This window comes from Ornithorhynchus anatinus, chromosome 7, assembly GCF_004115215.2.
Source record: "Ornithorhynchus anatinus isolate Pmale09 chromosome 7, mOrnAna1.pri.v4, whole genome shotgun sequence".
NCBI classification, from domain to species: Eukaryota; Metazoa; Chordata; class Mammalia; order Monotremata; family Ornithorhynchidae; genus Ornithorhynchus; species Ornithorhynchus anatinus.
In genome coordinates, this window is record NC_041734.1 from 82,730,237 (window position 1) to 82,736,343 (window position 6,107).

The 6,107-nt window shown below is 53.9% G+C and overlaps 1 long non-coding RNA gene across 1 annotated transcript; it reads left to right on the plus strand.

Moving 5' to 3' along the window:
- The first annotated feature begins 932 nt into the window (after positions 1 to 932).
- Positions 933 to 5,901, plus strand: LOC103168914. Its single transcript, XR_485566.2, has 3 exons — positions 933 to 1,126; positions 4,479 to 4,668; positions 5,628 to 5,901. It is a non-coding gene; the product is annotated as an uncharacterized LOC103168914 (long non-coding RNA).
- The last annotated feature ends 206 nt before the right edge of the window (positions 5,902 to 6,107 follow it).

Consider the following 6,107-nt stretch of genomic DNA (forward strand, 5'->3'; position numbering starts at 1 on the left):
CCCTCCAATTCTCTCCTTGTCCCCCGCCCCCATTCTGGCATCTGTCCCCTTCACTCCACAGAAACTGCCCACTCTTTAGGTCACCAATGATCTCCTTCTCGGCAAATCCAACGGCCTCTACTCCATCCTAATCCTCCGTGACTTCTCAGCTGCCTTCGACACTGTCGACCGCCCCTTTCTCCTGGAAACATTATCCAACGTGGGCTTCAGTGACATTGTCATCTTCTGGGTCTCCTCCTATCACTCTGGCTGCTCATTCTCAGTGTCTTTGGCGGGTTCCTCCTCTGTCTCGATCAGTCAATTACAGCAATTGAGAGCTTACTGTGTGCAGTGCACTGTATTAAGTGCTTGGAAGAGTGCAATGTAACAGATTTGGTATACTGCCCCCAGCAACTCCCAGTGTTCCCAGAAGCTCCCATCAGTCCCTGATGGCTCTCAGCAGCCTCCAGCAACTCCCAGCTTTCTCAGAAGCTCCCCGCAGCCTCCATTGGCCCCTGATGGCTCCCTGTGGCCTACAGCCACGTTTGTTTGGTTCCTGGTGGCCACCAAGGCCTGGATGTCTCTCTGTTTGGCAGGGTGGGGGCCCGCCTCTCCCCCAAATCCTGAGGCTATGTCCCTTGGGGCCTCCAAGGCCCCTATTCGGTGTCACACCCTAGAAGGTCCCCCCAATTTGGGTGCTGGCTATGGGGTCCCTGTGACCACCACTGACCCCGCTGGACCCTGAACCCTTCGGGAAGGCTCCCATGGTCCGAGAGGCAGGAAGAGGGCCATGGGCTGGAGGGTGAATGGGGGGGTGGGGGGAAGGGGTGCTGCTTACCTCACAGTGGGGTTGGCCAATCAGCAGAATGGCAGCCACCTGGGTTTCCTGGGGCGTTCCGCTACAGCTGTGGGGGTGGGGCTGGAGCTGGGTCTGATCCCTCCTCCTCCCCCTCCCCCCCTTCCCCTCGTGTTTCGCTCCCCCTCCCCGCCGCTCCCCCCGGCGCTTCATAGACCACCATGGAGCAGGAGCCCCCAGCTTAGACCAGCCAGTAGCTCTGTATGGGGCAGATCTTTCAGGGGGAGGGGGAGTCCATCGGTCCGCGGGAGGGAAGGCTACGGCTTTGGCTCGGCCCAGGATCGGTCTGAGGTGAGTACGGCTGTCCATCCGTCTGTCAGCCCGCCTTGCCTCCATCCGGGAGTCGCCAGGGGCCTAAGCGCTGTCTTCATAGTCATTACAGGGGTGGCATTTTCTGAGCGTGTACACTCTGTGCTAAGCACTTAGTTGTGTCCAGGAGAATCCACTCGGGCACGGATCCTAAATCCTGTCCTCCCGACTTTCCCCTCCGGAATGTAAGCTCATTGTGGGCAAAGACTGTGTCCATTATATTGTTACAGTGTAGTCTCCCAAGTGCTTAGTACAGTGCTTTGCACACTGTAAGCACTCAATAAATATGATTGACTGATTGACTTCTAATCCCTGACAGTGACACCTCCATCTCCCCAGGCCCAGAAGCTGCAAGCTTGGCATTAGCCTGACCCCTCATTATCTTTCAACTCTCACTTTCAGGCCGCTGCTAAATCCTGCTGCTGTTTCCTGTGAAAAATCTTCCGGCTCCACCTCCACCCATCTTTCTCCTCCCAGGCCATTAATGCTCTGGTCTTGCCTTGAGTTGTCACTAGACTGTCAGCTCCTGGAGGGCAGGCACTATGACTATCAACTCGATTGCATCCTACTCTCCCAAGAGCTGAGTACAGTGCTCTCCAAGCACTCACTAAATACCATGGATTGATTTTTTTAAGATCGTTGTTGAGTGCTTACTATGTGCCACGCACTGTACTAAGCACTAGAGTAGATAAAAGATAATCAGCTTGGACTCAGTCCATGTCCCACATGAGACTTTGACTTGCCCAAGGTCACACAGCAGGCAAGTGGCAGACCGGGGTTAGAACCCAGGTCCTCTGATTCCCAGGCCCATGCTCTTTCCACAAGGCCACACTGCTTCTCTCGATTCATTGATTTGGTGGCAGACTGAATATGTGGGTTGAATGAGAAAGATGAGTTAATGGCAGAACCAGCGTTACGGGCTGGAGACAGGGAGGATGGTGCTATTGCCTATAATGATGGGAAAGTCAAGGATTGAAGAGAGTTGGGGTGGGAAGTTGAGAAGTTCCATTTCGAATATGTTTGAGGTGCCAGCAGGACATCCAAGTAGAGATATCCTGAAGATAGGAGGAAAGGTGAGACTGCAAATATAGAGAGAGATCCGGGCTGGAGATTTAGATTTGGGAATCATCTGCGAAGAGTTGGTAGTTGAAGCCATGGGAGCAAATGAGTTCTTCGAAGGAGTGGGTGTAGATGGAGAATAGAAGGGGACCCAGAACTTAGCCTTGAGGGACTCCCACAGTTAGGGGGTGGGAGGCAAAGGAGGAGCCTGCCGAGGAGACTGAGAATGAGCAGCCAGAGAGCTAGGGAGTGAACTAGGAGAGGACAGTGTCAGTGAAGTCGAGTGAAGCCAGTGTCAGTGAAGCCAGGAGAAGGGGGTGGTCGACAGTGTCAAAGGCAGTTGAGAGGTAGAAGATAATTAAGCTGGAGTAGAGGCCGTTGGATTTATCAAGAAGGAGGTCTTTTGGTGACCTTGGAGAGTGGGTAGTTTCTGTGGAGGGAAAGGGGAGGAAGCCAGATTGCAGGGGATCAAGGAGAGAACTGGAGGAGAGGAAATGGAGGCAGCGGGATTGAAAAGAGAGGGGAGCCAAGGCAGGCACAGTGGGGTCACTGTCATTAGGGATCCAGCCAACTGGTTTCCTGTTAGATGAGAAGCAGCTTGGGCTAGTGGATAGAACATGGGCCTAGGAGTCAGAAGGACTTGAATTCTAATCCCAGCTCTGCCACTTGTCTGCTGTATGATCTTGGACAAGTCACTTCTCTGTGCCTCAGTTACCTTATCTTTAAAATGGGGATTAAGACTGTGAGCCCCAAGTGGGACATGAACTGTGTCCATTCTGACTAGCTTGTATCTACCCCAGCTCTTAATACGGTGCCCGGCACCTTAGGAAGTGCTTAACAAATACCACAGGAAAAAAAAAAGGGAGGATGGGGTCAGCCTTGCTCTACCCCAATCCCATCATTCCTACTGCTGCCCTCATGCCAGACCTGAGTACAACTCATAATGGTCAGGAAGCAGTGAAGTGTGGTGGAAAGAGCCCACCTTGTCAGGAGACCCGGATTCTAGACCCAGCTCTGCCCCATGCCTGTTGTGTGACCTCAGGCAAATCACCAAACCTCTGCGGGCCTCAGTTTCCTCACCGGTAAAATGGAATAAGGTCCCTGTCTTCCCAACCGTTTAGCAGTGGGGGTAGGGATTGTATCTGATCTGAGTATCCTGAACCTATCCCGACACTTAGTCCAGAGCTTGTCACGTGCTAAAATGGCAGTGAGAAACAGCCTAGTGGCTCTTTCATGAGTGGTGGCTTTTAGCCTAGTGGCTTTTAGCACAGCCTAGTGGAAAGAGCACAGGCTTGGGAGTTAGAAGACCTGGCTTCTAAACTGGGCCCCACTACTTGTCTGCTGTGTGACCTTAGGCAAGTCACTTCACTTCTCTGTGCCTTAGTTACCTCATCTGTAAAATGGGGATTAAGACTATGAGCTCTATGTGTGTCCAAGTGATTAACTTGTATCTATTGGAGAGCTTAGAGGAGTGGTGTGGCCTAGTGGAAAGAGCATGGGCCTGGGAGTCAGAGGACCCGTGTTCTAATCCTGTTCCTCCATTTGCCTGCTGTGTGACCTTGGGCAAGTCACTTAACTTCTCTGTGCCTCAGGGACCTCGTCTGTAAAATAGAGAATCAATACTTGCTCTCCTTCCTACTTAGAGTGTGAGCTCCATGTGGGACAGGGAGTGGATCCAACCTGATTATCCTGTATCTTCCCCAGAGTTTAGAACAGTGCTTGACACATAGTAAGCACTTAACAAATGCCTCCGTTATTATTAGTAGTAGTTCGGTGCCTGGCACCTAGTGAGCGCTTAACAAATACATGTATATTTATGGTATTTGTTAAGCATATATTAGGTGCCAGGCACTGCTCTAAGCCCTGGGGTAGATACAAGGTAATCAGGTTGGACAAAGTCGATGTCCTTCATGCAGCCGCATTTTACAGATGAGGGAACTGAGGCCCAGAGAAGTGAAGTCACTTGCCCAAATTTACACAGCAGACAAGTGGTGGAGCTGGGATTAGAACCCAGGTCCTTTGGACTCCCAGGTCTGTGCTCTATCCACTAAGCCCCGCTGCAATATACCTATATGTATGTACATAGCTAACTTAACTGTGAAAGAGCTTGGCAGGACTGAAGGTGACCCAGCCAGCTGAAAGCATCGTGCTGATAGCAGGCACCCGAGATGAGCCAGCTCAGCTGACCGACTATGTCTTGGACCAGGCACCCGCCGTTCTTCGTGCTCCGCATTTTATGCTGACTCCTCCTTCCGGTTTTCTGTTTTCTTCATAGGATCAGCCTTTCCTGGGTTAGTCCACAAAGAATGGACCTGCCCAAATCTCTCCCGCTGATGGTTGGCGTTTGGTTTTTCTTGGCCTTAAAGTACACGATTGTGACTCCGTGGTTCTTCTCCCGGCACTAGAAGGTGGACCCACCCCAACGCCCGACTCACTGCTGCTCACACCCGTGCCAGAGAATGACCGTGAGTGACTGTTTCGGAGAATGCCCGGAGGCACATTCTTGTGCTTCCGGCTCCAGAGTCCTTGCCCACCCCTGACTTCAGTGCCCTCTCGGCCCCCAAGTTCCAGCACCCTCTTGTGCCTCTGCCTCCAGTGTCTTCGCATGCCCCTGGCTCCAGTACCTTCTCATGTCCCCAACCCCAGCATCATCTCATCCCCTGGGCAGGGCTCCAGCACCCTCTGATGCTCCCGGCTCCAGCGCTCCCTCTGTTCAGGTCTGGGTTCTCCCAGCCTGGCTGTTTGCACAGGGGAGTTGTCGGAAGTGCTGGGAGCAGTGGAAGAAACAGCTTCCTGTTCCTTTGGAAGTCCCGATGCTTCCCATCTTCTGCCTTTCCCCGGTGCTGTCTCTCAGCTCCTCTCAAGGCTGGGGAACAGCCCTTTGCCTCCTGATATTTCTCAGGGGCCGGCCCGACTTTATCTAGCTTTTACTTAGGCCCATCACCCAATCCCTCCTGGTCCTCACCCTCAGCCTCTCTCCATGTCTGCCATTGGCCCTGTCCCAGCTTCCTCCCACCCCTTGTGAGCCTTGGTTCCACTGCATGGACTTCCTTTCCAAGTGGTCACTTGGCTGGCTCCTGCCCCGTGGCTCGGTGGGGAGAGTTACGCTCTCTCTCTCTCTTTCTATCTCTTTCTCTGTGTCTCCCTTGACATCCTGGCTGTAACTGGCAGCAGGAGCTTTGGTTTCTGGAGGAGCCCCTGGCATCGGTCCCATGATCTTCTGGGACCTGCCAGCTGGAATGTCTCTTCTCCTGAGGGCTAGGGGCACGGCACCAAGGGATTCAGACACCAACGAATCCCCTAGAATCTCTTTGTGGCTCCGGGCGTCCCGGCTGCCCGTCTGGCCGGAGGTACACACCGGTCAGAGCCCTTCCACGCAGGGAAAAATCAAGGTTCTTAACGACCATTCCCATCTCTCTGGCAGGTCTGCCTGCTTCGGCCTTTGGCGGCTTGGGGGTATCCTCGAGATGTGCGGACCGCTGGCTGCTGATTGCTGGGAAGACTCTTGGAGTCCTTTGAGGCCTAGGCCAGAGGTCTCAGCTTGGCTCTGCCCGGCCGGAGTGTCGTCTTTCTCAACATAGGCATCCCCCAGCATCAGCGCTGACCCCGGGTGGCCTCCCCCAGCCCAGGCCTGCTGATGTCTGTCTCAGACACTCCTGGAAAATAAAACAGGGCTGAGGTCCACACATTAGCTGGCAGACTGGTCTACATCTCTCTTTGGAGAGAGCCCCACAACGTCCACAACTCATCCCAGGCTCCGGCCGAGATTCCCTCCTTGTCCCACGGCTCGGCCCAGGCCCCTTGGAGTACTCTACCGTGTCTCATGCCCTGGTCCTGGCCCTGAGGAGGGCCCTGCTGCATCCCACGGCCTGGCCCAGGCCCTGTGGAAATCCCTGCTACGTCC